Source organism: Alligator mississippiensis, chromosome 2 (genome assembly GCF_030867095.1).
Source record: "Alligator mississippiensis isolate rAllMis1 chromosome 2, rAllMis1, whole genome shotgun sequence".
NCBI classification, from domain to species: domain Eukaryota; kingdom Metazoa; phylum Chordata; order Crocodylia; family Alligatoridae; genus Alligator; species Alligator mississippiensis.
The window spans coordinates 81,429,065-81,455,644 of NC_081825.1; the positions used below are offsets into that span (position 1 = coordinate 81,429,065).

The window sequence follows — 26,580 nt, forward strand, 5'->3', positions numbered from 1 at the left end:
ATCTCTCATGGACTCACTGATTCTTCTCAAACAGATTTACAACAGGTAATATAGTTTTGGTGTTGACCTACACAACCACAAATCATTTGAAATCTGGTCACCTGAGAGATTTCCTCCTCCTTCTGCATATTTGAGGGACAGACTAAAAGTAACTCGTCTGAAGGTTTTAAAAATGCATTGAGTATTATTCAAATGTAAATACAACTCTCTAAGTCTTCAGTTACTGACATGTCCTTAACTACCCTAGACCTGCAACTTGCTCTGCTGTAAAAAATTTTTTGAAGGAATGAATTCACTGGAACTTGGTACAGGCACACAAGTCTGACTCCATGCGGAGACTGAGAAGTGGTGGATTGCTGAGACTATAATGGAATTTGTTTTCACCTTATTCATATATCAAAACTGCTTTCACAAGAGAAAAATGTTGTGTCTGCCCTATACGACTCATTTTTCACATCATCCCAGAAGAAAAAGTAGTATAATTTAAATCTAAACTACATCAATGCCTTATCAGATTAAGATGATTCCCAGATTTTCCTCCAGTGATGGCAACATTCCAAAGAGAATACAACCATTGAGAAATTAAATTGTCTCCCAAGATTTTTGTTGTAGTTTCCACTTGAGACTGACTCTGAATATTTAAATTTACTTGTGAAGTTGTGCTGGTTGTTGCACCTTTTAAAAATGTTTTCTAAAATCTTTTACAATCTGCCCTATGACATGTTGTTCATCCTACACATAAGTCAACAAAAGGCTGATTCAATTTATATATCCTTTGTTTTGGCTAAAAAATCAATTTATTTTTTTTTTTTTGCCAATTGTATCCAAAGAGTATTAGGATATTTTTAAGCTAAAGCTGCCCTACAGCACATAAAACAACAAAGGTTATACCAGCAGTTTTCAAATGTGAAAGATTTATATTTACTTTAATGTAACTAAGGGCAATATTGTATCTTTTTCCAGGAGGGATTTTCAGATTCCATTTAGTCTACATACTGGTGAATCAATAAATATTGATAGCATACTTTATTAGAACAACTCAATAATTCTCGAGGTTTGCACACCTCTCGCCCTTCTATCCACTGACTGTTCAAAGCAAGTCTAGAGGAATATATTCCTTTTCCTACTCAGAAATCATTATTATAAAATGCATGCCAAAGGAGAGTGCGAAGAGGAATCGCATGGCTCAGAGTTTTGCTAACAGAGTATCTTCTAGATTCTAGCGATGTGACCCCACTCCCATAAGAGTAAGCAGAATAAAAAAATTCCCCAATGACTTCAGTGGAAGGTGGATCATGTATTGTTTGAATTGTTCTGACAGAACTAAAGATTAGGAATCCAACCCAGGTTGTGAAACGAGATGCTGGGAAGGTGTCTACATCCAAAAGCACCATAAAAATTTGCAAGATTTGAAACTCTTATTTGGCATTCTAAAATGTTGGAGTATATTTTAAAATCCAGAAATAATCCTACTTCCATCCAACACATGGGCCCAGATCTAGCATACCAGTTCCAATCCAGTACTGCACCCAGTGTGTAGTGTCAGTCTAGAGACACTATCCAGTGTATGGGGTTAATAGAGACATAGGAACAGGCTTAGCTCCCTAGCTGCCGCTACTCAGGGTAAAAACAGACATCAGGTTTATCCCAGGTCTGAGTGTCCCTTTGACATCAAAACAGACATGGGAAAGTTATTTGTACATATAGCTTGAATGGCAATTAACTCAAATTAGCCTTGATCATCCCAGAGAAAGTGTTATCTTGATAATTCACAGATATTTAAAGCAAACCAATGCATTTGTATGTCTTAATTTCCAGAATAAAAGGCTTTGTCCCACGAGAAATCTGATGTCTTTTTTTAGCCTCCCTTACTATAAAGAAAGATTTTTCTTTTCCTTCCAGATGGCCTTCAAAAACTAGGTGTGTACTAGATATGGAGGTGTGCTGTATGCAAGAAAACACAGTAAATATGTTTGCATTTAGACAAAATCAGAACATCTGATTGTGCAACTCATGATGCACCACATATCTTAATCAAAGGTCATGGGACATGTACACTAGCTAGCAAATCTTGCTTACAGGGAGAGTCAAGGGTGACTTCAAAACTTTAATGACCGCAAAAAGGAAACAATTCAAATAAATGAATAAAAAATTGAAGTCAGATCAATTTGTATCAAAATCAACTCAAAACAAAATTTTATTTACCCAACAGGTGAGCAATTTTAAATCAACTAAACTAAGATTTTTGTACAGAAATAAAGTTTAATTTTATGGAATATTAATTTTCTGTAAACAATTACCACACAGAAAATGTTTGACCAGCTCTGTTTAACTTGAAGCATGTGAGAAGTCCCAGTAAAATCAGGGAAAAAAGACCTTGAAGTAGGTTTAATGTTTAATAATAAGGCTCCTTTCCGCTACCGGGCTGGTATTAAAGAGCATTAGTGTAAATTAAAATCGTTTGCGAAGTACGTTAGAAGAATCTGCTGTAGGCCTAAAGAAATCACTTTGTAAAGAAAAGTCATTTCAAGGAGTAGAAACTATACTAAAACACATATTATTTACCAACACAGGGTCAAAAATATTCAAGGCGTGGCTTCTAATTTTGCATGTTTTTATTAAGCAAGACAACAGACAATCACAGTGATCAGTTTTTGGCCTTTGAACATAAAACTGATAAAAATGGTAGTGTAAACTAAATCATATATACAAATGTTTCTACATATAATAATCACTACGAAGAAGGAGCAACTAATAAAATCTGCTAGTGACATGAATATTTGGGGCATCATCAATACAGAAAGGGATCAGAATATTATACATGAAACTATGAATGATCTTGAACACTATAGACAGAAATAAGATGGAAAGTAATAATAAAAAAAGACAATGTCACATATTTAGGGACTGATAACTAACCATGTCTTCTTGAAGCTGATAGTTTATCACAGTTGCAAAAGAAATGAAGGACTATATGACACAGTAGCTTGTCTGAAATACCAGGGGACTATCAATGATCCAGAGATCCCTTCTAATCCTATGTCTTATGTTCCCATGGATTTGTTTTTCATGCTGCAATCACACTGAAAAAGAAAGGAGGAAAAAACCCAGGTTTTCAAGTCCCTAATATGACAGAGTGGTAAAAAAGCAAATGCAGTCCTAGGATATATTATGCAAGATATCTCTGAATGGGATGAGAGAGTATAAATGTCATTATACAAGGCTCTAGCACTATCTCACCTGAAATAGAAAGAGTCCAGAGGAGAGCCATGCGCATGATCTGAGGGCAAGAGAACAGGCCTTATGAAGAGAGGCTGTAGCTATGGGACTCTTCAGCCTAGAGAAGTGAAGGCTCAGGGATGACTTGGTAGCAACCTAGAAATACATAAGAGGGGTGCATCAGGATCTGGGAGAACACCTGTCCACCAGAACACCCCAAGGAAAGACAAGGTCCAGCGGTCACAAACTCCTGCAAGATTGTTTTAGGCTGCACATAAGGAAAAACTTCTGTACTGTCCAAACCTCCAAGACCTGGAATAGACTAGCCCCAGTGGTGGTGCAAGCACCTACTCGGGACACGTTTAAGAAACATTTGGATGCTTATCTTGCTGGGACCCTTTGATCCTAGCTGACTTCCTGCCCTTTGGGCAGGGGACTGGACCCAATGATTTTACAAGGTCCCTTGCAGCCCTACTGTCTATGAAATCTATGAAATAGTATGATCTGGTTATCCATGTTCAAGAGAACATAAGTCAAACTAGAGTGTGTGCAATGTGTACCAGGATGGTCTTCATAGAATGAGACTAAAGGACTTGTTTATTCAGCAAAAGAGTGTCTATTCAGAGAAAAATCAGTTCTGGGCATGCCTCCCATATGCCCCCCACACATGCCTCCACTGACATCAAGCTGCTCTAGGCTCATTTTCAGTGTCCACTCAGAAACCCCCAATCTCCAAAAGGCCTAAGAGTAGACACCGAAGAGAAAACTTATGGAGCCTCACTGGTGAAATTCTGGCTCTAGAATGTGCCTGTGGATGAGCTTAGTCTCATATTCCAAGTGACACACTACTGCATATAGAAAAGCCCGAAAAGAGTCTGGTTTGCTTAAAAGCTTAGCAGAACAAAGGCTGAGAGGGAACCCAATTGCCCTCTAAAAAATGCATCAGCAGAACAAATATGAGCAAAGGAAATGATCTCTGGAAGGTAAAAGGACAATGTTGGCACCAGAACAAATGGGTATAAGTGGATTATAAATTAATTTAGTTTGGATGTTAAAAGGTTGCTAACAGAGCAGTAAGGTCAGGAGTAGTAAGGGCAAACAACCTAACCACTATCAAGATGGAGTTTGATCAGTTTATGAAGAGAGTACTGCAAAAGCTGGAAACTGAGCTCAGTGATCCCAAGATCCCTTCTAGACCCATGTCTCAAATTTCTGTGTGATTGTTGTGTATATGAAGGTCACAATAAAAATAATCTCCAGACAATTTTTAGGCATGTCACAAAAATATCCCATATAGAATCACAGAAAATTAGGGTTGGAAGGGACCTCAGGAGGTCATCCAGTCCAACCCCCTGCTCAAAGCAGGACCATCCCCAACTAGATTATCTCAGTCAAGGCTTTGTCGAACCAGGTCTTATAAACCTCCAAGGATGAAGATTCCATAACCTGTCTAGGTAACCTAGTCCAGTGTTTTTACTACCCTTCTCATGAGAAAACTCTTCCTAATATCTAACCTAAACTTCCCTTGCTGCAACTTGGGACCATTGATCCTTGCTCTGTCATTTGCCACCGCTGAGAACAATCTAGCTCCATTCTCTTTCAAACCCTGCTTCAGGTAGTTAAAGGCTGCTATTAAATCCCCTCTCAGTCTTCTCTTCTCTAGACTAAATGCAGTTCCCTCAGCTTATCCTCATAAGTCATGTCCCCCAGATCCCTCACCATTTTTGTTGCCCTCCACCAGACTCTCTAATTTTTCCACATCCTTTCCATAGTGGGGGGCCCAAAACTGAACATAGTACTCCAGATGCAGCCTCACCAGTGCTGAATAGAGGAGAATAATCACTTCCCTTGACTTGCTGGCAACACACCTACCAATGGAAGCCCAGTATGCCATTAGCCTTCTTTGCAACAAGGGCATACTGCACTGTAACCCCCAGGTCTTTATCTTTAGCAAATATCTTTTGCTAAAACTTAATATACAATATTAAGAATATACAATATACAATTTTAGATAAGGAGCATAATTTTTAAAAGCCAAACAAGATATGCATCTTACAATAAATTAAGTGAATATAATTGATATGGTGCTTGATACAACTTCAAATGGAATTAGGTGCCAAGCTGCCATTAACTCTCAATGGCAATTAAGTGCCTAACCGACTTACATGCTTTTGTATATTTCAGAAGACACCTATCTGAATTTTTCGGCATGTGAATATTGTTGTAAATTAGTCTTCTTACTTTCACATGTGTTCAGTGATTAAAATAAAATCCACCAGGGAAATGAGAAGGCCAGAATGCTATCAGTATAACCACTACAATGAATTTCTAAGAGAGAAACATTCTGATTGCTCTTTATGACAGAAAAATCAAATCATAATATAAATCTGTATATTGCTCTGCAGCTTATGGAGCCAATCTGATAGAAAGATCTCATAAAAAGATTTCAGTCTAAGTGATCAGAAAGGATACATACAGTTGTGGAAATTTTAGGCGTTTTATACCATGCCAGTAATCCTCTGAAAAAGAGTGTTCTTTATCATGTCAAAAGCAGACCAGTTACAACTGCATATGTGACAACCAACTTCAATAGAGCCATCTGCAACTTCATTGTTGTGTACAGTACCAGTATATTATCATTTGGATGAGACTCAGACTCTGTAGGGAAATTACAGAGATCTCTGTGACACTTTTTGCAAAAACAGGCTGTAGAGCTCTTGTTTTACCTCCTCAATTGAAAAGCTGACCTTGATATATTAACTCTGATGTTTTATCCAAGTCCCTCCTGTGTATTTGCATTCTGCCTAACCAAAACATTTATTTCTAATCATGAGGTTATTCCTTACTTTCTTTCTCAGCTGTTAGTTCTGCTAGGGACAATACAACTGGTGCCACACACACAATTCTGTGTTGAGCTACAGTGCTTGGGAAAGAATATACAACTCAAATACAAAATATTATAGATGCAAATTATATTTATACTAATGACCATTAGCCTAGATCAGAATTTAGACTTTCCATCATGCTCAAAGGTGCACAATACTTCACAGTTTAAATTCAGTAACCACTTCACTTAGAACTGGGTAAAGTTTTATCAGTGAAAATAATATACATTTGTTAGCACCATGACATGTCACAAATCTGTATTGCTCTCTCTATAAGACACAAATTATTCTCTCTAGAAGACAGAACTGAAAAAAATCTCCAAAATAAAAGAAATGTATTCTCATTTGACACTAAGGCATTTAAATTTTCCACTTTGAAAAGACTTTTAATTTTAAATTTTCCTTCTGATTCAATTTAAAAAGCAAAAAATGGTCAAAACTAAAGCAATTTCCATTTAATTACATGAAAAATTTCCTTCTACCTGCAACTATTTTTTTTAACTTTAACTGTTTTTATATTTTCAAAATACAGTTTTGGTTTAGTCTGAAACATTCATGTTTTTCAACTGCCAACAAGCCAAACATCCATTATTTATACCCCTTTCAAAGAATGAAATAGTACAAGTAAAAGAAACCAAATTTCACCAAAAAGGGAACCTAATGATAACAATAGTTTGTAGGAGGGTCTGGAAGGGTAAGGGAAATAAAGACCTGGATTTAGAATAGCTCCAAAAGAAAAAGTCTAGGATAGCAAAAGACTGAGGAATATAGAAGTGAAACCAATTGACATGACCAGGAAGGGTGCGTATACATGTGCAGAGAAGCTGCTCCAATGTGTTGTAATTACAATGTGACAGAGCAGACTCAATTAATTACAACACTCCAGGAGACCTCAGTGTCACATGCATCAGCATCCCCGCACTGAAAAATGGCAGAGGGGGCACTTTAACTAAGTTAAAGCACCCCTCTTCCCCCACCCCCTGAAGCATGTCTATAAATGCCCAGAAAGTACAGAGAAATCTGAGCAAGCACGTGAAAATGGTTAGCATATAATGGGATAGTGTCAAAAGGTCAGATAGCACATATGCCAGTTTTCCACTATTATCTGATTTAGACTAGCGCAATCAAGTCTAAGTGTCCAGGAAAGCAGTAAGAGAAGAGGACATATAGGCAAAGACAAGAGTAGCTGTCACATGACCAAAGAGCATGGAATCATAGAACCAAAGGGCACATGCACATGTTCACAGGACCTACCTTACAATCATGAAGCATTTTAGGTTTTGCAATCATAGATCTGGTCCCCGCTTGTGCTCATGTTTGCTGCTGCTAGGAACCATGCTGGGAACACCATCTAAGTAACTTGGGGTGGGGGAGGGGTGGGTGGAATCGGGAAGTTGGGGAGAATGGGTCCGCAGGTAGGAGGTGGGCTAAAACTAGTCAGGTCAGAATTGAGGAGAGGAATAGGAAGAATGAATCCCTGAGGCTGGGATGAGGTGTGCTGGGCTTTCCTAAACCCAAGGCTGTGCTCTGAACATGTACACATGCTCTGTTAGATTGGGCATAAGTTAGTTCAGTCTATATAATGCACCTTCTTAAGTGAGCTCATTTAGATGGGACCAGCCATATCTTGCCCAGTCTAAACTCCCCAAATGTATGTACAGTTTTGCACTTAGATTGACCTAACCCTAGTTGCATTGATCTAAGTGTAACATATGTACATACCCATAGGTTTTAAACAGACCTCAAGGGTTATCTGGTCCAACCCCCTGTGCAAATTCAGGAATGCTATTTCTAAATTTTCTCTGTTCAACGTTTATCTATAGTGGACAGTACCAAGAACAGATAAATTAGGTCAGAACTGCCCTGGTTAGATTCAGCATTTGCAATGTCACAGGGAAAGCCAAAGTAGTTGTGGGATGGAGAAGATAGTGGAAATCTGAGTACTTAAGATGGGATCTAACAAAAAGACAAGACAGCCCAAAGGAAAATGCAAAGTAAACACTGAAACAGATAAGGGTGCATAACAAGGACAGGAAAGCAGACAAACTTAGTTAAAGTGGCCCCTCTGCCATTTTTCAGTGCGGGGATGCTGATGCATGTGACACTGAGGTCTCCTGGAGTGTTGTAATTAATTGAGTCTGCTCTGTCACATTGTAATTACAACACATTGGAGCAGCTTCTCTGCACATGTATACGCACCCTTCCTGGTCATGTCAATTGGTTTCACTTCTATATTCCTCAGTCTTTTGCTATCCTAGACTTTTTCTTTTGGAGCTATTCTAAATCCAGGTCCTTATTTCCCTTACCCTTCCAGACCCTCCTACAAACTATTGAACTATTGAAGCAACCACTGAAGATTCACCCTGTTCAACAGAGTTCAGTTAATAGCATTCCTAAACAGGAATAATTGGTGTCTTCAAACACAAAGTGCACTTAAGATCAGACAAGCTTTTGCATTTTAGGGAACAGGAGTTTTTTTTTATTTTAAAAGGGCTTGATGTGATGCTAAGCATCCATTGGCAAGAAAGACCATACACAGACAAGACGGGCAACAGAAGAGCTACAGTTCTGTTGTTGTTTTAAACATTTGTAGCAACATTTAAACATATGAGAATCTCAGCAGTAATTTGTATTCATAGACTATGCACATGTTCATACCCAGATGATCAAAATATGTCTCTATGGAGGCACAGTGCATTTGGTGAAGAGTGTGCTTTGTAGCATTTTGGCATCACAAATACCCCACAGATGACAGATGCCACCTATTGCCTCCTTCTCTTCCCAAACCTCAATCAGCAAAACCCAGAAGATGACAAGGTGTTTCCATCATATTTCTTGTATATTTTCTTGTACTGGTACCATGCATTTCAACACTAACAAAAACAGGTAGTCACCACATTTTGATAAATACGGGAGTTCTCACCAACCAATGGTTCATACATTAGAGCAGGGGTGGGCAATTATTTCAGCGGAGGGCCATTTACCGAGCCCTTGAGGGCCGTTTAGCAAGCCATCAAGGGCCGCAAGTGTAGCCCCACCCTTTGACAGGTGCCCCGCCCCAATCACTATCTTGGGACTGGAAGTCCCACCCCTAGCCCCTGACCTTTGCCACTGATACTTTCTCCCCATGCCGTCCCAGAAGTACTCCTTTCAGCAAGGGTTTGACATCTTGGAACCAGAAAAATACCAAATGAAATTCTAAAAATCAAACATTTACTACAACATTGATTAATTTGATTTCAAAAAATATTTTGTCCTGGTTTACATGTGTTTCTGTAGTGTACACAGAAGTGATTGCACAATAGCTTAAAATGAAGTCTTACTCTTGTATATTGTAGCGGGGTGTGGGTAGGTAAAGGTTTGTGGGTATTTGGAGTGTGGGGAGGGTTGTCGGCGGGGTGGATAGGTGTGGGTGATGTGTGTATGTGGGGTGGGGAGCATGTGGGTGTGGATATGTGGTGTGGGTGGGTATGGGGTTTGTGGGGGAATGAGAGTGTGTGGGGGGGTGGCTAGGGAAGATTTGTTGCATGTGTGAAGGGGGAGGATTTGCCCACTGCCCCCTCTGCCGCTCCCATGGCAGGCAAAACCCCCTACAGCGCTCCTCCAAGCCTGGGCTACACACTCCTGCTGCTCCTGGCCCTGGGGCACCGGCACGGCCACATGCTCCCACTCAGAGCCACTTCCCCCCGTTCGCCACCATTGCCCTTCTGCCACTTCCCTGTTCCTGCCACCAGCTCACTGCTCCAGCACCATGTCCCAACTGCATGGCTATTACTGCAGGACACAGCAGGAACTAGGACACATCAGGAGCTACACCAGTCCAGCCAGCACTGCACAGAGCCAGCCAAGAATCACAGGGGCTGGGCCAGCTCCTGCTGCATCCTGCAACCTGGCACTACAGCCAGGAAACATGTGGTGCCAGAACAACCACTGGGGGCATGGAGGAAAGTGGCCGCAGAAGCAGGCAAACAGCTGTGGCAGGCAGGGGGAAGTGGCAGTGAGTGTGCACACTGAGCACAGTGACAGCTGGGCAGGAGCATGGGGTCTGCGCAGTGCACTGGGACCAGCACCAATGGGGCCCAGAGTGAGGTGGTGAGAGCATGGGGTATTGGCTGGCAGGCCTCTATGGAGCCCGGCTCCAGAACCCCTGCCAGCTCAGCCCCGTGCTCCCACCACCCTGCCCTGGGCCCCTGCTAGCCACAGTGCACCAGGGAAGACCCCATACTCCTGCCCAGCTGTCATTGAGCTCTGCATGCCTGTTCACTGCCCCTTCCCCCCTTCCCCACCCACCTGCCTGCTGCCACTTTCAGCACTTCCCTGTCTGTGGCTGTCGCCACTCCTCTCCACCCCCCACACCAGCCACTCTGGCATTACATGGCTCCTGGCTGCAGCATCAGGACCACAGCAGCTGGCTCACCCCAACCCTGAGGACTGGGGGCAATCACTCGCAGTCCTCCCCTGCCTCTCCCCCTTCTTATCTGAATTCCCCCCCAGTGCAGGGAGGCAGAAACAGCCCCAGGGGTCCATGCCACAAGTCTCTGCTCTGCAAGAAGCTTCTAGCTGGGGGTGGAAGGGGCAGGGCTACTGGGCCTTGCTTCTGCAGCCATTTGATCCTGCCAGCAGCTACCCCTAGGTCAAACTGCCCCTGGGTTCTGTCAACCTTGACAGGCAGCCTGGGGCAGATACATTACTTTTTTAAAATTTTTAGGGGCCCCGCAGGCCAGATCCAGCCCACAGGCTATATTTTTCCTTCCCCCCAAGTTAGAGTCTCTGTTTGTTTGTTTTTTCTGCATTTACAAATTGGGATGACTTAAGCTTGGTGTATACTAGTTTTACCAGTATAGCTACATCAAGTAGGAGTGCATGGGGGTGGAGGGGGGGGGGGGCCTTATAACTCAGACAACTATATCAGCAAATCCCCTCTGGTAGATATTGTTATGCCAGGATAGGGAGTCTGTTGTTGTAACTTATGTATTGCAGGAAGAAGACAGTTATGTTAGCATAGCTGCAGTGGCAGGAGTTGTGCAGTGTTTGTGGATGAGCCTTTGCTTCCATCATCCCTAGACTTCTACTTTTTTGCTGTAAACTAAATTGATATCCTCCTTATTCTTTTAGAAAACTATATATTATCAGCATCAACTCTATCTTAAATTTTGGTGTAGAAGTGTACTGTTGAAACAAGATGCATGTTCAGCTCCAAATCAAACAAGAGACCTTGTACTCAGCTATCCGAACTAGACATGAGAATTCATCACAGATGCAGTTATAATTCATTACTTGTTTAATCCAGGAAAGCCAGTCTATTAAAAAGCTAGCATTCAGAGGTAGCGAATCATGTCATTAAAATCTGTACAGATCTTCTGAGCACTGTGGGGATAATGAAATGGTCAAGAGATGCACCTTTGTGGATTAAGCAAATGCCTCTGCACTCACACACTCTGCAGAATGCTGACAAGGGAGAAGGGAGATTTTCTCCATAAAGAAAAGCATGAAGTTTTCTGAACAATTACAGAAGAAAAACATACATTTCTTCCAAATATGCTTTTTTCTAATATTTATGCAGTAGGCATTGAATTTCTACAGGGTAGAGAAACCAAAAACAGAATTTGGGGAGAAAAGGAAGAAAAAAAAATGAAATGCATTAGCACTGAGAAATTCAAATCAAGGACTTTTAGTGTGACTGAAACTATTTCAACTTAAACCCCTTTCCAAACAAAACCACACATTAACTTAAATTCACAAATGGAACAAAAAAGCTTAGAACAGACATGTGACTTTATAAATACAATCAATGCTAAGAACATAATGTACTACACAGGATTTGTAGAGGCAACTTAAACTTTGATATCCCTCCCTAAATGTATTTCACCTTGTTTAACTTCAGTCTGCATTGTAAACAACCTGTAAGTTATGGCAAAATGGTTGCCACTGACTTCTGGATGACTTTGAGCTGAATTTCAAAAAATTGTGGACCTAGTGTCATGTAAATCTGAACTGAGCTGTGGAGAATTTTTAGACTATTTGAACTATACGTAACTGTAAAACAAAATAATAGTGTGTATTGAAGTAGTTGAAGAATAGGTTAGGGATTACTTGGAAAAGCTAAATACTTTCAGGTTGTCAGGGCTGGGTAGGCTGTACCCTGCAGTATTTCAAGAATTTACTGAGATTGTTTCAGAGCCATTAGCTGTAGTCATCAGGAGCAGGCAGCATGGATTCATCAACAGCAAGCCATGCCAACCAATTTGATTTCCTTCTATGACAAAGTGGCAAGTTTGGTGGATAAAGGGAGATCACTGGATTTAATGTGTCATAATTTTATCAAGGTTTTTGACACTGCTTCCCATGACATTCTCATTTGTAAGCTTCAAAGCTATGCATTAGATGAAATTACTATAAAGACGGATACACAACGAGTTGGATCATCATGCTCAGTGAATAGTTTTCAATGGCCCAAAGCCTAGTGGGGTGGAAGTACTGAGTTCCCCAGGGTCCAGTATTAATATATTAATATAGTAATGATTTTAAGGATGGGCTCAAGTGCACATTTAGCAAATCTGCAGATAATGCCAAGTTGAGTGAAGCTGCAGACACTCTGGCGGGCAGAGTTAGGATTCAAAATAAACTGAGAAAGTGTTCTGAAATTAATCAGATGAGATTCAACAAGGACAAGTGAAAAGTCCTGCACTTGGAATAGAACAGCTACATGCAGAAATACAGACTGGGGAATGAATGGCTAAACTGCAGTATTGCAGAGAAGGACTTGGAACCACAAACCAAACATAAACCAACAGTATGCTCTTGTTGCAAGAAGGGCCACTAGCATACTGTGCTTTATTAATATCAGTGTCACTTTCAAATCAAGGAAAGGATTCTTCCTCTATATTTGGTAATGGTAATGCCTCACCTGAAGTACTGGGTCCAATTTTGGGCCTCTTACTTCATGAAAGATCAGAGACAAATTAGAAAGAGACCAGCAATAAGAAACAAGAATTAATAGAAGCCTGGACACAGGACTTATAAGGGAAGGCTGAAATAACTAGTGTTATTTTTAGTCCAGAGAAATGAAAGCTGTGGTGGGATTTGATAGCAGCCTTCAAGTTCCTTAAAGATGATTATGAAGAGGATGGAGATAAACTATTCCCTGTGGTTCCAGGGGACAGCAAGGGTCTTAAATTGCAGCAAGGGAAATTATGAAGTACTTTCTGACTTTCTGACTGATTAAGCATTGGAATAGGCTAGCCAGAAAGTTATGAGATTTCTACCTTGGAAGTTTAAGACCCAGTTAGACAGACATTTGACAGGGATGGTTTAGTCACTAACTAGATCTTGTACTAGGAGGAGTCTAGCCACAGCAGTATAGAGCTTAATACAGTCCCATTTAACATTGTGGTGAGTTCAGTCTGGCTATGGCTACACTTCTGCTGAGACCCAAAATATCTAATTTAAATCTAGCTCTCTCTGTTACAGGGCAGTCATTGAGTTAAGGCAGGGAAGCAATTATTTTGGGTGGAGGACCACTTAACAAGTTTTGGTGAGCTGTCAAGGGCCACAAGGGTAGCCCCGCCCCTTGACGGGTGCCCCGGTCCCTGGTGACCATCTTGGAACAAGAAGCCCCACCTCTAACCCCTGACCTTTGCCATGGGAAACTCCTCCCCTTGCCCCAGAAGTAGTCCTTTTGGGAGGGAGGGTGCTGCTAGCTTGAAACTGGGAAAAAAAAATCATATACTAAAAAAGAAACATCTACTATAATTTATTTTAATTTTCTTTAAAAATATTTGTGTCCTGATTTATGTGTGCTTGCATAATGTATATTGTGTAGGTGCTAAGGGGGTGTATGTGTGGGGGGGTGTATATGTGGTAGGGTGTGTGGGTGTGGAGAGGTTTTGGGGATATGTTTGGGGTGGGGACTGTGGGAGGGTGTGGGGTTTTGGTGGGTGGTGTGGGAAAGAGAGAGACATGGAGCTGGGCCGCTGGCTCCATCACATGCAGCTCTCGCGGACTGCATGCCAGCCTCACATGACGCAGCCAGGCTGACCTCACACCCAGGCTCTGCATTCCTGCCACCACACCCTGGTTTCCCACTGGTCCCAGGGCACCAGCGTGGGCTCTGCATTCCTACCCACTGCCACCACTTTTCTGCTACTTTCCAGCTTTCCCCCTCATGTGCCCACCCGCCACTGCTGCTGCCACTTCCCACACCCCCCCTCTGGCCAAAGCTTTCTGCCACTGCTCCCCACCACCCCCGGGCCCAACGTCTGGCCACACTGACTCTAGCCCATCCCAGCCATCACCATACAGTTCCTGGCTTCATGGGCTGATCATGGTGGTTTGCCGCCCCACCCCAACCAATCTTATCGGACTTTCCACTTGGATGGAGGGAGGGCAGGGAACAGCCAAAGAGTCACCAGGATAGAAGCCACAGAAGTTGCTGGCTGGGGGGCTGGGGGTGGGGGGAGAGGCTGGGGCTGGGGTGGAGCTGGGTGGGTCTTGCTGCTCAGGCAATGGGTCCCACTGCCAGCTTCCCCTGAGTCCTACTGCTGCTGGTGCCTTGTCATCCTTGACAGGCAGCCACGCGCAGATAATAATTAATTTTCTAAATTTTTAGGGGCCCTGCAGGCTGGATAGAATGGCCTGGCAGGCAAAAATTTTGCTCTTGTCCTTCACAGCTAGGTAAGGGATACATTAACAAATAAATACTTGGGGACTATTCATAAGGAAAAATTTTGTAGCGTTCTTTAGGAGCTCATTTTCAATAGGAATAGACACAGATACTTCTGAAATGCAAACCAAAAAACCTAGAAAACCAAGTGTTGGTATGATGACCAAGCATATCACATATAGTGATATGCTTGCATATAGAAAATTCCTTTTAATTCAGAAATCAAATGTCCCATAAGAAAGGATTAGACAGACATATTAAAAATGTCTAAAGGATAAATGGAAAAAATAATCTAACACAACAACAGAAGTAGTAGATAAAATTCTTGATCTTTATTTGATTAAACTAGAGTTTAAATCATGGCAATACATTTTTTCAGTATTAAAGCACTACCTGCATAAATAATAGATTATAATATTATAGGCATTGTAAATTAAGTATACAAAACAAACAATTGAATCCTGTGTGTTTAAATAACTTGTTTTTTAATATATTAACTAGACTGTTAATTTAAAAAATTCAATCATTAATATACAGTAGTTAGAAACTGTTTAAATGCACTTACCTGAAAAGCTGAAGTTTTGGAAATAACACACAGTACATACAGTCTGGAGAAACCTACCCTGGATTTTACTTGAGAATAAACTAACACCAGTGTCTAGAGCAGACATGTGGCCAGCTCTCCAGGGATAGTTTTCATCAGTATAAACTATTACACCAAGTAGAATCCAGGAATGGGGCAAAGGGGGTTTGGACCCCTAGTTTGGCTGTGCTGCACATGTGCAGTGAACTCTAAGATTACTGCCCATTTGGTCTGCCAGACCTCCACATGAGCATTGAGCAATAAGGTCACCAACTGATTTCAACAGGGTCTGGCCAGAGCCTCTGCTTTCATCTGCCTCAGGAGCCCAGGGAGTGAACACTGCTGCTATTTGCTTTTCCCCACTCTTCTCCCCCCTCTCCTCCCAACTTTATTTAGCAGGGGGCTAAAGGGACAAGTGATGGTGACAGTGCTTACACTTAGGGCTTCAGGCACTACATGAAAGCAGGGGCTCTGGACAGACCTTGTCCCAAAAGCTCACATACAAAACAGGCAAAGAGGAGTAAGACTGCCCCACTGTACTCTGTCTGGATCCTTCCCTGATGGCACCTCACCAGTAGATGTTTGCATTAAGAAAATGGCTACCCAGCGATGAAGCTGGCTACAGCTATATACAAACAGAAAAGTTATCATCTCTAACTTCTCCTCTTCTTGCAATGGAAGAGTGAGGATGAAAAAGTGTAAATTGTACAAGTGTCTTCTATACATGAGTTATGTAATTATATTATGTTTGAGGACACGGTTTAAGCTATGGGCTTGTCCATGCTTTGGCAGTGGCCTACTTCAGGAAGAAAAAAACTAAACATGCCCCATCCACACAGGTCCACAGGCAGGATGCAGACCTGAAAGTTCGCCATTGTCATTGCCTCCCATCATCCATTCCCAAGCCTTCAATCCAGCAGATCTGAGAGTAGCCATGGGGATGAACTCAGAGCAGTCTTAATGATGAATGACCAGGTCTGGGATGTGTCAGCACACTAAAGTGGATGTGGTGTAATGTAGGAGGGTCAGGTTGTAACCCATTTCCCTGGGACCAGCTCTCATAGCAGCATAATCTTCTAAAAGGACTCTGTTGTGAGGTATAAGGAAATTGATATAATGTGTATCATTGTTTATCTCATATATGTTCTGACAATACTTTTCTCAGGTAAAATTCTCCTACAAACTCAAAATTAGGTATGCATTACCTATATGGAAACAGGCTGCCTAGACTGCTAGTTTCTATAGGTAGGTTTTTCTTCATTAGGTGCTCCTCAGCCTGTCCTCCCAAATAAAAGACAGGCCTTAAGCAACAAAAATCAAACAAAAACAAAACAAAATAAAAACAGATAAATAAAAAACCAACCCCTTTTGCCCTATGATAGACACTAGGGCTAGGAACAGAAACTACACATAAAGTGGTATAAGTAATCATAATTCAGTTTAAACCTGTAACACAACAGAAGTTCAGTGCATGCAGACCGATTTCAAAATAGCAGAACCCAGTTTAAGATAGACCTGGATGGGTTTAGTATCAGATTTCATCAGTTTAGGTTAGACCAATATATTGAGCTTTCACATCCAGATCCCCACACAACAAAAGTAGGTCGTAGTCCCCCTGTATCACAGGATGGTTTCCAGCCCCTGCTAACCGCCCCCTTCATGACCCGCCCCCTCCAGAGCAGGCAAGCTAGTCTCTGCCAGTGCTCCTCTACCCCAGTCAAGCCAGGCCAGCCCCACCTTAGGCTGTCATAGAGCTGAAGCAGCAAAGCCTCTGTTCCCAGCCCAGCTGGTGAGAGATCTGGGGGGCCAGTGAAGAGGGAATGGAGCCCCCACCCCTCATCCCTCCCAGCTGCAGTCTGTAAAGCATGGGGCCCCCCAGCACTGGGGGCTTCCCCACCATAACCAACTCCATAATCATCCCAGCCCTGGACCCCCAACCTCCACCTGGGAGGCCAGGTCTTGTGGGAGAACAGGGCTGAGACAACTGCAGAGCTCAGCTGTAAGAGGGAAAACTGGGATGAGGTGGGGAAGCGCCCACAATGGAAGCCTCCCCCCACACTGTGTAGACCCCAGCTTGGGGAGGATAGGGGCCAGGGCAGGGGGCTCCATCACCCTCTTGCCTGGCCCCTCTGGGGCCACCTTGGTGAAGCCTAGCTCTGGAAGCCTAGGGCTGGGCACAGGGGAAAGTCAGCAGTGACAGCAGAGGATTGGGGTCATGGGCCTGACAGCCAATCGGGGCAGCCCTGCTTGGCTGGGCTCAGCTGCCCTCTACAATGTCCAGCATGCTGGGGGTGTTTGAGAGTCCTCTCCATCTTCTGGCCTAGCCAGTGCAGGCATTTGCCCGCCTCTCACATGAGTTTTCTTTGCTCTCAATCCAATCTTTGCAGCTTAGAAAAACCTGTGAAGGTTGGATTAATTCTGCCTCTGGCTTTTTGACTGTCTATACTTAGCTTAGGACAGGAGCCATAGAGCAGCCTGGCCCCTCCTTGTATCAAGCTGTTCTACTCACAGCTTTCTTCTTCTTCCTTTGCTTACCCTTCTTCAGTGGTGATGTGTAGGGAGTGCACTGGGGTACACATGCACCCCCGGAGAATGCCAGTGCATCCCCTGACAGGCCACACTCTCCGCTTAGGCGACAGCTGGGGGGGGCAGGCAGGAGCACCAGTGCCCGCCCTGCAAGCACCAGCCAGGGAGTGGGAGCGCTGCAGCCACTTCACAATTGGCTGCAGCCCCGCCTCCTTCCCCCAGTCGCTGATTGGTCGTTGGGGGGGGAGGGGCACATGCCCCCCCTGACTAAGGTAGCACTACTTGCCCATGCCTTTCTTGGAGCTTTTTAAAGCTCGTAGTGGAATATTTATTGCCTATCCAAGTGCCCTGCAGCTGGGTTTTCTCAACAAGGTTGACTGTTCCCTCTTAAAGTGGCAGATCACCCTGTTGCAGTATGTAACAGTGAATTGTTTTAAGCTAGTTTGCTGTTCATAAAAAAGTATATAGAAATTTCTAACCTCAGTGACTTTGAAAAGTCTATGAATATGAAAAGTCAGTGCTGCTTGTTTCAAAGCTCCGCACGTGACATCATTATTCTGATTTGGTAGCATTTAAGTCCGATTTTTAATAAGTGGGAAAGACTATAGGTGCAAAGCCTAAATTTTCTCCCTGTGTTTAAGTGGCAAGGGAAAACCACTGCAATTACATGGCCCAGAAGAATAAGAAAACAGTTTCTGTAATTTAAAACTATAAAATAAAAATACTATTATATTCAAAACACCTGATTAAATATAAAAACTCAACCCAGTCACTTTCTTTCTAATCCCTTAGTCCTGATATGCCAGATAAATCTTATGTTTCTGTCATCTATATAAATCCAAATAACTGCATTGCTTTATTGTATGTAACCCAAACATAGTGACTTAACAGTATGCTTGATAAAACACTGGCTTTCCCGTCATAGCATCTAGATCTGAAATTTTATTATATTTCAGTGCATATAATTGTAGGAATTATAATGACTCTTGGGCAAACTTGTTCCCTCAAGTACTGTAACTACCAAAAATAAATATGTGAAAGATATGAATCATACTATATCCCATTACCTAAAGTATTCAAATTGTAAGTTGATGGTTTAAACAATGTTTGAGACACAGAACATTTCCTAAGGATTGATTTATAACAAGGAGTGCATGACTAGAGGCCAAAAAAAAAAGATCTACTAACCCCAGAGCTAGTAATTAGTCATACCAAATTTCCACTCCCAATTGCTGTCAAAATTGCTATCAGAACACAAAAATTAGATCAAACAGTCCTGTATAGATTTTTGATAGGTGAATCAATTTCAGTCATTATCTGCAGAGTGGTTCAAGAAAATTAGGATCCTGTGGATTAACCAGTTATATTCTCGTCTCATCTTGCAACATTCCAGTCAAGTTTTACACTCACTATGTTATTAAATTATCCATCAAAGTTACATGTTGCAAAAAGATAATCCACAACATTTAGTCTATTTTCTGTATGCAACTCTTAGATTCATTATGCGTCATTTCCAAAGCAGGTCTAGTTTGTAAGAGTCTGTCAAATATTTTGGACTAGTACATTTCATTTGACTTTGTTAATTATCACTTTGACTCTCTGTAATTCATGGTGAAGAACTGGACACCCAAGATATATATTTCTCTCTACTTCGATGACCAATTTTTAAAAAATAGAAAAGCACTGAAATATTGCTGGCTATTAGTCATTTTTTTATTACAAATAGTTCTTCAATTTAATTCTCCTTGGGCACAGAGTAACTTTTAGGAAACATAGTATATTTTCATCCAGAACTCAGTCTCCTGAGCAAATCCTCTCTATCACCCAAAATTGCAGAACTCCTTAATTTTTAGGTGGCAGAAGGCAATGGAGCCACAGTGAGAATAGAAATCCACTGTTTTTGGTGAGTTAGGGAATAGGAGTAAATACTGGTATAGAGAAGGACTAGTCACCAATGCACAAGTAAAAGTTAACCTACTAAATATTTATATGAGGTAACATTTTGGACAGCTACAAATGGAGGGGAAAATTTGGAGCACAACACTGGGTGAAAGGGTAAAAGAAAGGTAATTACTCTTTAGAGCAGAAATGTCAGACTATCAAGGACTACTCTAGAAGTGGCCATGTAACAGTTTCACTGCCATTCCATAATCTGTCAGAAAAGGCTCCTCCCCTACAGCATCCATTCAATATGACTTAAGGCAGGTAAGAATAACAGCCTTCAGCTGTAAAAATCTGGTAGGGTTTGAGGTCCTGTAGAACCATATGCTGAATCTCTCTCTCATTTTTATTCAACTGTTTAGGCCTTTGTTTAGGACCTTGTTACATGTTAATTTTGGGTGGTTCCTGGAGCTCTTAACCACTGGATTGTCTACCTTTAAGTGACTTAAAGCACTCCTTATATGGCTCAAAGTTATGCCGCTCCAGGGGAGGATCTTCTTTTGTTCTGCATAACCCAACTCCTATTCCATTAAGGTGTGGCCACTCCCCACAGATGTGCTGCTCAAGTTGAAGATGTGATTGCAAGCTAGCACTAAGTTGATCAACATTTGTGCAGCACATAACGTAACCTGTAACAAGGCACTTAGATATTCAACTGATTTTCTGCTGAACTCATTGAAGCCCATTGCCTGTTGCCCTCTTAAGTAATTTATTCTATATCTTTATTGCCCTGTTTCCTAGGCGTTTCATTTTTTCTCTTAAACTTCTTTTTTTAAAATGGTATAATTTTGACTTTGTATTAGTGTATCCTTGGCAAGAACCCACAATTTACTTTATTAAATATTATTTCTCTTTTTCATCTCTTTAAACACATCAGTAGATTCACCATGATGCCATTTTCTAATAATGAGAAGGCAAAACATATCTACACTTTCCCTCAGCAGCTCCTAAAGTGTCTGAGATTGGACATTATTGGGGTTACTCTCCTGTGATGATTCTCTGTACTGATCTGCATAATCATCATGGCTTTCAGGCTTCTGTGACTAACAGTCTAAGCATACTGTCCCTATCTTTGGTCTACAGAGGTCTTGCATCTTCAACTCCTGTTTACTTCATGTAGGAGAAGCTAGTCAGCAGAAGGTACTTATGTGTGACAGCATTGAGCCTTTATTATACCTCTGTTCTCAGCTCTGTAGTGTCACTCCTGTCCACCTTCCAATCAGTCAAACCTACTCCAGGCCTCAGGACACTTGAGCTGCTCCAAACCCCAGTGTGCCACAAGGACCAGTGACTGGCAGACTCTACTGCAGTGGAGAGCAAACCTAAATGACAAGGAGACAGTGAGTATTCCCAGGTGTAGACAATATCTTTAGAAACTAGTACAGGTTCTTAATACTAAGAAACACTCACTCACATTGCCATACAATCTCATGCCACATACTTCTTCTTTTTCCTTTTAAGAGGTGTAGTCTATTAAATGTATAATGTTGAGCTCTGAGGTTTAAAAAGTTGCAATCACTCTAGCTTTCATTTTCATAGTGTTCCTCCGGCAGTACAAAAAATCGCAGCTTGTTTTCCTTCAATATGGATGCATGTTAGATATAAGGCTTTAGGGAAATTCTTATACCTCTGAAATGTCTGTCTAAAATTGGAAATCCTGTTTTAATCTTATAGGATAAATTGGTCTGACAATTTAACATCAGAGCTATCTTTTTAATGTACCATATTTCCACTTTTAGATACTTTAATAAACTGCATTTTTGCAGATTTGGAAATATCACTTTAGTGTTCAATATTCAATTCTTGCACACTTTTTTAACTTTAAATTTATGAAATTCATCAACAATAGTTAAACTGACTTTATACTTTGGAAGAAGGATAACCACCAGAATGCTCACTACCTCCCAACTCTCTCTTTCCTTTTTGGGGGAGGGGGAGGAAAGAAGGGGAAGCAATGGTAGCTTACTTCCTGAAAGTCCTGTAGAACCCCTCAAAGCTTCTCTCCCAGACATCTCTTAGGGCTTATTTCTCAATCAGCCATGCAAAATCTTCCTTGATTTGACCATCACTTAGATCCCTAACAGGCTACTAATTACTCCCTCCTCCTTTGATCCCCCAAACACACTTCCTTTGCCCTCTTTTCTACGGTTTCTTCCTGCTCCTCCCTTGACAAGTCAAGATCCCTCAGATTCAGACAGACTGACAGTGCTATTTCTCCCACCTGAAGAATTGCATACATACACTTATACTACTTTCAGTTAAGGAAACAGGCTGTGCAGAGTAGCATAGAATGTTTGCTTGGCATGGCAAATTTGCCCTTAGGATAGTCAGTACTTGTGAACACACTACATTGAAAGCATGCCACATGGAAAGAACAGAGCAGCAGGCTTTATCAATGTCTTGAGACCCTGCATTAACAGGGGATTTGTCAGATGCCTACATGTCATATGCCCTCATGATTGAAGTGCTGTCATGGATGGGTCTCCCACAACATTTTCATTAACAAGCTAAAGAAATACAGACTAGGCAAAAGGTACCATAAGGTGGATACATAACTGGATGCATCATTGTGGTCAACAAGGAGGTATCCATGGCTCAATGTCTGTTGGAAGGAGGTATCAACTGGGGTTCCCCAGGGATCTGTCCTGGATCTAATATTATTTAATATCTTCATTAATGATTTGGACAAAAAATTGAGTGCACACTTAGTAAATTTGCAGATGACAGCAAGTTGGGTAGAACTACAGACACTGCAGAACAGGTCTAGGATCCAAAATGATTTCAAACCATTTCTCCTGTCTACCCAGGTCAATCAGATGAAATTCAATGAGAACAAGTGCAAAGTCCTGCACTTGGAATGGAAAAAAAATGCACAAATGCAGCCTGGAGAATGACTGGATGTACTACTACAGAGGACTTGGGGGTTACAATGGCCTGTAAGTTGAGATGCCTCACCTGGAGTAATGTTTCTCCACACTTCAAAAAGTGTGTGGACAGATTGGAAAGTTCAGCAGAGTGACAAAAAAATATTAGAGCCCTGAGACATAAAACACAATAATTAAAGTTATTTAGTTTGGAGAAGAGAAGACTGAGGGGATATTTGATAACAGTCTTCAAATACCTAAAGGGTGATTATAGAGAAGAGAGGGATGCGTTTTTTGGGGGGACCAGCAGAAGGCCTGAACTACATAAATATAATGATGGACCATCAAGTATGGCATGACTATTACAAATTCAAGAGGAAGGGGGTAGAAAAACACCTAATTCAGAAAGGGTGATCACAACTAACAAGTCCAGGCTCCCTTACTTGGAAATTATCTCCCGAAAAAGCGACATAAGTTCAACTCTTGGTAAAGTTCTTCAACAGAGAGGAATTAAAGCTTAATATTCTATGTATTCCCAGAACAAATATTTCAATGAAAGTGACAGAATAAACTGTAGTACAGCCAAAAAGGACATTATTTTGTGTTCTATAGTTAATTTATACCATTTAAATTGTCTGAGAAGTTTTTTATAGAAGCAAGCAAAAAAATACAGCACAAACCAACTGGTGTGTCAGTATAAATGTTGCCAGTTTCAGAGCTATTCTAAACTGGAACCCACAAATGTTCAGGCATACTTTAGGATAACTATTCTTATCATTTGAGAGCAAGACAGAATTTTAGATTAAACTTGTTTCCCTCAATTCTACTAAAAGTTTCATTTAGAAAGGACTGATTAAAATGCTTCATTTTAAGCACTTCCTATGAGCCACAAAACCCATCTTCTTTCTTGACTAAAGCTAATGTGAATATAGGATAAACAATCAACATCTAGGCAATCTTCATTTGGTCCCCCTGTCTTTAATTACGGGTTTTTTTTACAGGACCCCAATTCCATCCAGCTGAAAAAAGGATGGTAATCACTAAATGAACTATTCAACGTTTTGTCATCTTTGTTCAATTTGTGGCACACTGAAATAATGAATGGCATTCAAGCTGTTCTATGTAAAGAATGCTTAATTATTTCTATACTGGAGAATGGGGGAAATCTGGAGTAGACCTAGAAGGGGTGGAGTTGGGCCAGGCCAGCTGAACTAAGTAGGTGTAAGGGTTCAGCCAGGACATACGCAGCCGGGTCTGTGGATAGGCCATCAGGGGCAAGTAGGAGGTCAGCAGGGCAGGGGCACAGGTTACCACAGCGTCACGTTGGGGTCTGGGTCAGTAGAGTGGAGAGAGTGTGGACCAAGTTCAGAGAGGAAGCTGAGAGGGGAGACCCAGTCTGAGGTGCACACCATGTTCAGGAGCTAGGGGTCCAAGAACCAGTGTCGAGTTTCTGGGAAGATCAGAGATCAAGATCAAGAAAGCCAAGCTGGGTTAGGATGCCAGAAAAACCAGAGACAGGAAGGCCAACACCAGGTTCCAGGGGAGATCCAAGATCAGGGTCAGGAAAAGCCAAAGCCAAATCAGAAGTCAGAAGAACCAGGGAGAGCCGTGAATGCAAGGCTTGCCAGAACAGATTGAGGTTGCATGTGTGTTTAAAGGGGGTGAGTGGTGCTTTCAGTAGCCAATCTAGTCGGAGAGAACTAGGGCAGTCTCATTAGCCAGGGATCAGGGGCAGGTGTGATAACTCAAGTGCTTGGCCCAGGCAGTCCTGTTTGAACAGAGTCCCTGACAGTAGGAGCCTGCAGAGAGGTAAGAAAAAGCACCCTAGCAACAATTGATTGTTTGGGTTTTGATTATTGTGAGCAAATACGCTACAAGGCTTAGGAGTGGCTGAAGGGGAGAGAGGAGGACACAACTGATGCCTGGGGAAAGATACTGCAGACATGACTAAAGGGACTAGCCAACAAACCCTAATTGTACACTCTTAGAGGGGGCTAGTGGCTGAAACCACTTGAGAGACTGAGAACCGTTGTTTTGAGGGCCAGCAACATAGCCCCAGTTGAGGACAGTTCTCAGGGAGAGAGAGAGCGAGAGAGCCCTATGTATGGTGAGCAGGGTACCTGAGTCCACACCCCAGTACTCTGAAGGCAAGCTCCCAGAATTCATAACAACATCAAAAGCCATGGCAGGAAAGAGTAAGGCCAAAGCATTGGCAACATGTAGGGCAACCCCTGAGCTTGGTGGTGCATTGGCGACCCCTGAGCTTGGCAGTACACCCCCTGCAATACACACTGACAACACTGCCAGTGGCTCACTGCTTGCCATTGCCCCCCCTCCCCACCCCGCCAACACCGCCAGCTGCATCTGCGGGCAGTCCCTAATCTCAACATATGGTTACTGATTGCTTAAGCTTTTTCTTATTTTTGTAATAAATCTTTTTCCCATCTTTTATAATCTACTTGTTGTCAGTGATAACTCTGATTCCAGAGCATTTGACCATACCAGAAAGCCTCCTGGGGGAGGGAGCAGCAGGAATATGCACTTTATGAGTACATGATAGGATAAGGATGTGATTTTTCTGACTGGCAAAATCCCCTCTGCACAGAGTTGGCAAGATCTGGGTGAGACAGGTACGGCCAAGGTACTACGGGCCATGGAGTTGGCCCCTGGTATATGTCATCTGGTTCTCAGTGGTTCTCAAGCAGCACACAGCAGGGATGGTTTTGCAGTGTGACAACTCTGAAGGGGTGAGAGCACCTCAGAGGCTCACCTGGCTGCATCTGGATTATGCCGAGTCACAGGTATATTAAAAGGAGCCTCGCAAAATGGGAACTGATCAATGCATGGACCACTTCAGGGGAAAGGTACCAAAACATCAAGAATCACTGCACTGTAGAAGTGGCCATGGAACAGCTAGTCATTTCATCACCTAGAAGCACGGACTTTCCAATAGATAAGCTGTCATAGAGCTGGAAGTAGTACATAGCAAGAAACCAAGATTTCAAAACCTGGTTGGCTGCTGAGTTTCCAATTAAAAGCCCGCTTTAGCTTTGGTAAAATATTGTTGAAATCAAACTTTCTCCAGAGTGTAGTCTGATGAATCATCCAATTTCAGAGATCAATGCTTTGTTGGAATTTTTGCAACCAATTCTAATTAGACCCTTTAGATCCACAGAATAGATATGCTACTTATTCTAGTGCCTACTGTTGTTCAGAGTCTAACACCCACTTTCAAGCCACATGTGATAAGAGCTTCTGTATAAGCAAAATTTTGCAACTTCTGATTGAAACAAGGCCACCCAATTTAAGCCCAACCAAGTGCTGATAATTGCTTTTCTAGAAAGAGTTACTAATAATTAAAAATATCAATTGTAGTAACTAGATACTTTGCCCTTATATAAGAAAACAAATGAATTCTGTGCAGTCAGCTAGACTATGACTGAAACAATGTATTGATTAACTAAACATGGCAAGATGAAAAATATGTTTGGTTTAGTTGATACACACACATATGAGAATTAATGGACTAAAGCCACAGTGTCCAACTCATCTCACTCTGCAGGATGGATGAGTGATCTTGGGGCAGTCTGACAACATAGTTTTGGCTTATGAGACTGGTCCATGGGCCTAATTTGGCATGTGAAGCCATATCTTGATCACCCTTGAACAGAAGGATCCACAAAGAATAGTTACTGTTCCTCCTCCTCTGCTCCCAGTAAGTGGTAAAAATAACTTCCTTCACTTGCTGTAGTCTGTAGCCTACTGATGTACTGCTTACCTGCTTGAATCTATCATTGTGTTTTGTAATAAATAGTTATGTTTGTCTGGTCCTCCAACACTCTCCTCAGCTTCCTGACCCTTGGGGGTAGGGAGGAGGTAAGGGAGAGAAGAAGAAGAGAG

General features: G+C 41.9%; 1 protein-coding gene and 1 long non-coding RNA gene across 3 annotated transcripts in view; both read right to left on the reverse strand.

Moving 5' to 3' along the window:
• The window catches only part of GALNTL6 (polypeptide N-acetylgalactosaminyltransferase like 6), a 1,039,950-nt gene that overhangs the window by 986,014 nt on the left and 27,356 nt on the right, over window positions 1-26,580 (reverse strand). The gene's annotated exons all lie outside the window — the stretch shown is intronic.
• On the reverse strand, window positions 2,583-24,940 carry LOC109281625 (uncharacterized). Of its 2 annotated transcripts, XR_009459794.1 has the most exons (3): window positions 20,993-24,940; window positions 3,241-3,375; window positions 2,583-3,083 (listed from the first exon to the last, which is right to left on the reverse strand). It is a non-coding gene; the product is annotated as an uncharacterized LOC109281625 (long non-coding RNA). The 2 variants fall into 2 exon arrangements; XR_002088326.2 differs by lacking the exons at window positions 2,583-3,083; window positions 3,241-3,375 and adding an exon at window positions 15,077-16,436.